Source organism: Macadamia integrifolia, chromosome 9 (genome assembly GCF_013358625.1).
Source record: "Macadamia integrifolia cultivar HAES 741 chromosome 9, SCU_Mint_v3, whole genome shotgun sequence".
NCBI lineage: Eukaryota > Viridiplantae > Streptophyta > Magnoliopsida > Proteales > Proteaceae > Macadamia > Macadamia integrifolia.
The window spans coordinates 28,094,400-28,102,821 of NC_056565.1; the positions used below are offsets into that span (position 1 = coordinate 28,094,400).

The 8,422-nt window shown below is 39.4% G+C and overlaps 1 protein-coding gene across 1 annotated transcript in view; it reads right to left on the reverse strand.

Moving 5' to 3' along the window:
- LOC122089369 (5'-nucleotidase domain-containing protein DDB_G0275467) overlaps positions 1-8,422 on the reverse strand; it is a 64,072-nt gene that overhangs the window by 12,256 nt on the left and 43,394 nt on the right. The gene's annotated exons all lie outside the window — the stretch shown is intronic.

The window sequence follows — 8,422 nt, forward strand, 5'->3', positions numbered from 1 at the left end:
GCCCCCTAACTAATGCTTCTTGTCCTAAGTTTCTAATGCAATAAGGAGAAACTAGGAACCCACTTTGATCTTCCTGCCACTGTCTATGAAGATTGATTGAATTATAATGTCAGACCCTATGATTTTCTGAGTTGCAGCTTCAAAATCTTGAGATTTCTATCATGCTATCGAAATTTTATGCAGTTCTCCAACCAGCCATTATATATATATATATATATGAATTTTTTTAAGAGTAACTAAAGCCATCTAGAGGACTCGACAGCAATTTCAGACTTTCCAACAGGCTGCTCTGTTTCTGGGTTTAAAATCAGAATTCTTATTTCTGAAATCTCTTCTAATCCATTCTCTTGATCAGACTTATTTTTTTAGGGCTATTTGTACTTACCTGGAGGGATACTAGACTGTAGTTTCTGCCCTTTTTGGTGGCTTCATTTCTGGATATTGATCATCTCCACATCACCTGTGGCTGCTCTGTTTTCAGGCTATTTTTCAGCCCCAAACTTTTGATTGTCTCTTCTGATCTGTCCACTTGATCAGGCTAAATTTTGGAGATCTGTTCCTCCTACTGGGTGCTTCCTTTGACCCTCATATCATGCCCTACTGACTGCTGCTAGAAAGTTATTCAATTTCACCCAAAACCTGCCGGATCGCTCTGTTTTTGGGTACTTTGCTGCTGCCAACACCTGGACCTACATCAGATAAGTATCTCTTAATCCATTTGAGTTACTGATATATTCTCCTGTTACTTTATGCATTATTGGCTGGTTTCTATGCCTTGTTTTCTGATTATAGATGGCTGAACCTAAGCCTCTCCGATAATTTTTCCCCGCACTTATGATTTGTACGAAAAGATGTTCACCTTCACACAAGGAAACTCTTAATGAGTATTTCAGTATATATAAAGGCTTGCTTAAAAGGTCCAAATACATCGGCCAGTGTGCTGAGTTCCATGTCACAAAATTTTTGGCTGGACTTTCATCCTTATTATCAATCGGTTAAGGTCAAGTTCTTACTAGGGAAAAGGTGCCCTCTCTCAATGAGGTCTTCTATCGTCTTCGTTGTTTGGTTAGACCATATAGGGTTGACACTTCTACTCCTTTTAAGGATAGTTCAGCTTTCATTGCTCCTCGTGGTGGTGGTTCTGGAAGAGGCCATGGTCAGTGGCGTGGTCGTGATCATGGACCAAGTGGCCGAGGTACATGTGAACAGCTAGTTGACAAATCCTCTCGCCAGTCATGGTTCTAAATCTCCCTGAAATTTCGGTCAAAACTTCGAAATTTCCTAGTTCGGTATGGCACAACACAAAACCAGGAGTCAAAACCAAAATGTTACTGGTTTTGACCAATTTCGATTGATTTTGACGAAATTTCCCAAGTTTCGGATGGTTTGACCAAATTGGTACAATCCATGCTTATATGAGTAACATGTTTCAATGGAAACATACACTATTTACATATGTTGACAAAATCTCTCAAGTTTCGTGGGTTTCAACAAATAAAGGGGGAATTTAGCCACAAAACATCAATTTTTGCTCAAGTTTTTGCAATCTTAAACTACTATCCTGCATTATCAACCAAGATCAATCGAGAGGACTTGTTGGAGCTTCAAGGTAAATCCACTTTTCCCCCAACTACTTTTTGTGTTCAACATAGTAAAATTCTTCAAAGCAACTATGTGTTGCACACATAGTTTCCACCTCCATATCCTTATAGGTTCACAATCTTAGTGAGCCATTCCCTAGGTTGGGATACCCATAATACGTTGATGATGGGGCTTATAGGTGGGAAATTGGACTTTCAGAACTATTCATGTGTTACATTCAAAGGAGATGCTACGACATCTGCAGTGGTAAGCACCTCACGGATTGGAGCCACCTAGAAACTCCAAGTATTGAGTGGCGAGTGTTGTATGACTAATTCACTATCTAAGTTATATGTTGTGATTGTTTTAATCTTATTTACATTTCTAGTATGAAAGTTATATGTAGACTTACTATATATAACAAATTAACAAGGCTAGTGTACAACATCATTCAATGTACGCCAACAAACTTGGATTAACACCACAAGTACCATTTTGGTGCTCTTTTTGACAAAATAGTTAATGGATTAGACTTAGAAGATAAAAATTAGGCTGAACACAAAAAATCGGACCCAAAAAACACTTTCTAGGGTCAAAACCAAGGTTTCCACATAGCCCAGAAAAAGTACCTAATTTCCCCGAAGTTTTGCAGGTTTCAAACTTTGTTGCCAATGCAATTATTGTGGAAAAAGCAAATCATATTGTTGACAAATATTGGGTAAAACATGGTCGAACCAAACTGGGCTAATCAGTTAGCCAATACTACTACTACTAAGAATTCTACTGAGCCTGTTACTTCTGGAGACCACACACTTGCATCTCTATCAAGAACTTCTTCCACTGGTCTTGTATCCCAGGATGACTATAATCAAATTCTTAAGCATCTTCAACTGCTCGAGTATGCATTTTCTTCCACCTCTATAGCGACTTTGGCCTACATAGGTAACTTTGCCTTTCTTATCTCTGCTTCATCTCCTTTGTAGATTATTGACTTCGGTTCTTTGTGCCTTATAATTGGCAAGTCAAAATTGTTTTCCTCCATTTCCAAAATTAATGATTCTTCTCTTGTTATTCTTGCTGATAGTTAAAGTGATAGGTCATGGTGTGGTCTCTCCCACCTCATCTATGAATCTCTCCAGTACTTTATGTCCCAAATTACCATCAATCCTTCTCACCATTAGTAAGCTTACTAGATCCCTCTATTAAACCCTTCTTATTTGTTTTTCAGGACCTTCAAACCAGAATGACAATTGGTGGAGGGATTGAGTGGTCTAGCTTATATTATTTGGATGGCATTGGTTTGACTACTCCTGCCACTATAACTACCAGTGAATCATTGGCAGTTCTGTCTTCGACATCCAACCTTATCAAAGCTTTAGTTGATGGTTCCAAGTAGTTGCTCCCTTTATTGTATAGAGTGAGAAGTATGTGAACTCAGGAAGCATCATTGATCGTCGTTCCCTGCTCGTAGTGATATCTAGGGTTGTGTCAATAATAGATTAGGATTTTCTTATTTTGTCAGTTTTGTTAATGACCATTCTTGCTTGACTTGGTTCTATTTGTTAAAGAATCGGTCACAATTTCTATCAGTGTTCAACAAAATTTATCAGGAAATAAAAACCTAGTTTGATACTTTTAAAAAATCTTCAGTCTAACAATGCTCTTGAATACACTCAACAAGAAATCCCTGGGTTTTGTTTGTGTAATTGAATAGTTCATCAAACTAGTTGCTCTTACACTCCTCAACAAAATGGGGTTGCTAAAAGAAAGAATATACACTAGTTGGAAATTTCCTAGTCCACTATGATTCACATGCATGTCCTTAAACATTTTTGGCATGATGCCGTTCTTATTTCCTGTTATCTTATTGATCAGATGCCCTCGTCTTTGTTTTAAAAAATCACTCTTTTTTATTTTATATCTAATTGATTATTTGTTTACCTTCTACCTCGTGTTTTTTTTATTACGTTTGTTTTTGTTCACATTTTACAACTTCACATTGATAAATTGTTCCCCTAACTGTTAATTTTTCTTTTTTTATTTCAAGAACTCAAAAGGGGTACAAGCGCGATGACCCAGTCTCTCATCAACAATTTGTCAATGTTGATGTTACTTTCTTTGAAAATACAACTTATCATTCTTCGCTTGTTTCCTCACTAACACTTCCTATAACTCCTACTTTTGAAGCACCTCTTCTAGTTCCTATCTCTATTGACGATGTTTCTCTTCTACCGGTTGTTGCTCCTCCACTACAAGTATATCAGCGGAGTAAGAAGATTGTGCCGCCATCTTCCACTACCACCCCCATCTAGCTGGATTCTAGCACTAAGGTCCATTCCAACTTACCAATTGCCCTTCAAGAAGGTACACGCTCTTATACTCAAAAATCTATTGCTTCCTATCCTATTGAACATTATGTGTCTATCTCTCATCTTCAATCTCCTCCTTGTAACCTTGCTTTTTCTTTGTCTACTAACTCTGTTCCCAAATCACATCATGAGGACTTCTCTCATCCTAGATGGAAAGTGGCTAAAGACATAGAAACGGATGCATTGTTATCTCGTAAAACATGAACACTTGTGGATTATCTCCTGGTAAGGATCTTATGCGTTGTCGATGGGTGTACACTATTAAATATAATCCTAACGGTTCGTATTCTCATCTCCTTGGTTGTCAATCTCGACTGGCCTCTCTACTACATGGATATCGAAAATGCATTTCTATATGGTGATCTTCAGTAAGAGGTTTAAATAAAGCAACCGCTACGGTACGTTGCTCAGAGGGAGAATTCAGGCTGAGTATAACTTTATAAGGCCATCTATGGGTTGAAGCACTCACCACGTGCATAATTTGATAAGTTTAGCTCTTTCGTTATTGGTTGTGGTTTTCACAATGCTACTCAAATCATTCTATGTTTGTTCGACACTAGAAGTCCAAGATTATTGCTCTTGTTGTTTATGTGGATGATATCATTATATCTAGTAATGATGCCTACGTTATTACTGAGGTGAAATCCAACCTTCACTAGCATTTTCAGATAAAAGACTTGGGCTCTCTTCGGTATTTTCTTGGCATTGAAGTTCTTCGGAGTAAGAATGGGGTAATTTGTCTCAAAGGTTATATGTATTAGATCTTTTACTGAGGCAGGTCTGTTGGCTTCAAAACCTGTTGGTACTCTTATAAATCCGCATCAAAAGTTTGGTTCCACTGACAATGAAGACTTTAAAGACAAACATTGGCATAGGAGATTAGTGGTAAAACTTATCTACCTCACTGTAACTAGACCAGACATAACATTTGCCATTGGTGTTGTTAGTCAATTCATGCAGTCTCCAAAGAAGGTTAGCTGGGAAGCAATATGTCGTGTCTTAAAGTATTTAAAGGGGGCTTTAGGAAAGGGGCTCGTCTATCATCCCCATCAGAGTGTTGATTTAGTAGGCTTCTCCAATGCTGACTAAGCAGATGTTGATGGTGATAAGAGATCAACCATTGGAAATTGCACATCTGTGGGTGGTAATCTTGTCCCTTGGCGAAGTAAGAAACAAACTATAGTAGCAAGGTCTGGTGTTGAGGCTGAGTATCAAGCTATGGCTCATACTGCAGTCGAATTGATGTGGTTAAAGTCATTACTTCATGATTTGGGTTTTCCGATCACTTAACCCATGAAGATGTTTTGTGATAATTAGGTGATTATCTATATTGCGAGTAATCCCATATTTTATGAGAGAAATAATATTGAAGTGGATTGTCAATTTGTATGAGATGCTTTTGTGAAGAAGTTAATTGTCACTACTTTGGTTTCTTCTGCTAACCAACTTGGCGATATTTTTTACCATGCCCTTCTTCGGTCCTACTTTCGAAAAGGGTGTTCCAAGTTGGGCATGAGTGATCTGTATGCTCCAGCTTGAGGGGTAGTGTTAAGTAATAGGTTGGGCCCTTTGTACCATGGAGGTACAAGGGGGCCATGTATATCATGATGGGAGGCGTCTTACCTTGGATGTTAAGTCATATGGTGGAACTTGTCTTAGGTGTCAATAAGAGTTACATTCTAGTTATATTTCTTTCCTAATTCAGTTTCCTAGTAGAGATATATTTCATTCCTTTAATTGTAACTTCTTTGGGGCATTATAAAGAAAGCTTTTTGGGAGATTGCTGGCTTACAATTCTGTAAGCTTTGCAGTCTCAGTTCTTCTCTCTTCTCCTTCTTCTTCTTGTACGACTGCTGGCTTATCATATCTGATCTTGTCACAATGCATACAGTGGGTATAAGTGTCCAGTATACTACAAAAACTAAAAGGCTCTTCTGAACGTTAACACTAAAAAATTCCACATCCTGCCATTACAATTGTGAAATCAAAAGTGTTAGCCTAAACAACTAGGGTTTGACTGGCCAGACACAAAGGGTTTGAAATTCTTCACCTATCCTACATCAAGGAGATTCCTGTCCTACAAGTTACATATCCAAACAGGAGATAACAAAAGATAAAGTTATTAATGCTAGGTTGTGATCTCTAGCAAGGAAAAGTAAAGGGAAAAAGATGATTTTATATCTTGAATGGGGATTTAAGATAATATTAGCTTTTGAAGTTTGTAATATAAGAAAAGGAGAATAATGAAGAGAATGGAAGTTAATTTATAGGAAACACGAAGAAAAAATTAATTTATATTCCATATTCCAAAACATGTGAAGTACTCCTAAAGACCAAAGTAAACCCAAGTACCCAACTACGAATTGGACTTCAAGAAACATAACTAGACTCAATACTCAATACCTTAAACTCTAAAAAAACAAAGACCCCTAATATGATTCAAAAACAGAAAATCAATAAAATTGAACTCACAATAAATACTGACTGTTTAACGTAGTATAAATCATTGACAATATCCTCCTCTGCCAGGAAATTGTTAAGATGTTTTGACAGGAAATCTCATTCCCCTGCTGCCCTCCTTCAGATTGATATCCATAAGGCTTTCGAATCCATTTGGTGGGGTTTTATTTCTAAAGTTCTTCATGCCATGTCCTTCCCCCCTCCATCAATTGGATCTATTCTTATATCTCTTCACCCTCATTTCTTTGTCCTTGTCAACTACTCCCCTCCAGGTTTCTTTCCCTCTTCTATCGGCATCAGACAAGGTTGTCCCTCACCCCCTTCTGCTTCTACCTATCTCTTAAGGTTCTCTCCAGATCTATCAAATCCTCAATTGATCTCTATCTTATCTCCCCCCTCCCTAAATGCAAAGCCCCCAACCTCACCCATCTAGCTTTTGCCGATGATTTGATGACCTTCTCCAAGGCTGATCCTCTTTCCATTCAATCCATCCTCTCTTCGCTTCACCAAATTGAATCCCTCTCTAGCCTTTGCATTAATGTCCTCAAATCCCATATCTTCCTTTTGGGAGTTTCGGACTCTCTCTCAAAGCCTCCCTCTTTCAATCTTCTGGATTCTCTCTCGGTTGCCTTCTTGTTAAATACCTTGGTCTCCCACTCATTCCCTCAATCCCTCCCCTCTCTTCCCCCACCATTGTTACCCCTATGCTAGACCTCATCCGCAAGAGGCTTCAACTCTAGAAAGGCAAGCTCTTTTCCTATGCAGGTCACCTTAAACTCATTAGATTAGTCATTCAACCTTGTTTCGTCTATTGGTCTGTTGTTTTCAAACGTCCCTTGGCTACCATGAAAGCTGTTGAATCTCTTATTGCACTTTCCTCTGCAAAAGGTGTCGACTCCACCAGATTCCTTCATCCTATTAGTTGGTCTTCCATCTGCAGCCCCAAAATTGAAGGTGGTATAGGTCTCTACAGAATCCAATATATTAACTCTACTGGCACTCTCAAGCTCATTCAGAAGATTGTGTCCAAGCATAATAGGTAGGTTTCTTGAGTCTAATCTTGTTTTCTTCGTAATGATTCTCTATGGATTGTTCCCCTTCACTCTAACACTTCATACAATTGGCACGGCATCTTAAATCTTTGGCCTATAGCTCTCAATACCACTACTCCATCTCGGATGGTCTCCCCACCTCTCTCTGGCTCGACAATTAGAATCCTTTTGGTGTCCTCTTTTCTGTTGTGAGTGCTAGATTTCTTTACTCCTTGGGCCTTGCTCGAAACTCACTTGTCACCTCCATCATCTCCAATGGCTCGTGGTCTCCCCCCACCTCCCCCTCTTTAGTTGGCATCTAGCCGTCCCATCCCCTTCTCCCCTTTGGCCCCCTACCCAGGGTGACAAAATCATTTGGTCTCCTCCCCCTTCTGCAAATTCAGCTCCTCTACTTGGAACATCATCTGCTCCCCCTCCCCCGAGTACTCTGGTATAAGGTTGTTTGGTTTAAGGGTCACATTCCCCGAAATAGTTTTCACTGTTTGGAGATCTCTCTCCAACATCCTCCCTACCCAATCATTCCTTCGGTACCATCACATCTCTCTCTCCCTCCTGTTGCCTTTGTTGGAATGAAATTGAAAACTCCAACATATCTTCTTCAGCTGCCCATTCTCCTCCTCTATCTGGAAAAAGGTCCTCAGTTTCTAATGGCCTGGTAGGAGATGCCCTTTGCCTCTGTGTAGAGAGTGGATTTGGATTCACATGACATTTGACAATGCTACGATCTGTGACATTGTTGGGAAGCTTGCCTTTTGTGCCACCATTAATCATCTTTGGATGGAGAAATTCTCGATAGATGGACTTCCAACTTTGGTTCTTTCAACAAGATTCGGAATGCCATCTTCTTTGAGGTTGGTTCTAAAATCCGGCTACTCCCCCATCATCCAGTTCTCGACACCCCAAGGGACAAGCTTATTGTTATTTCTTGGGGTGTTCCCCCCTTCTCTTCCCCCCCCCCCC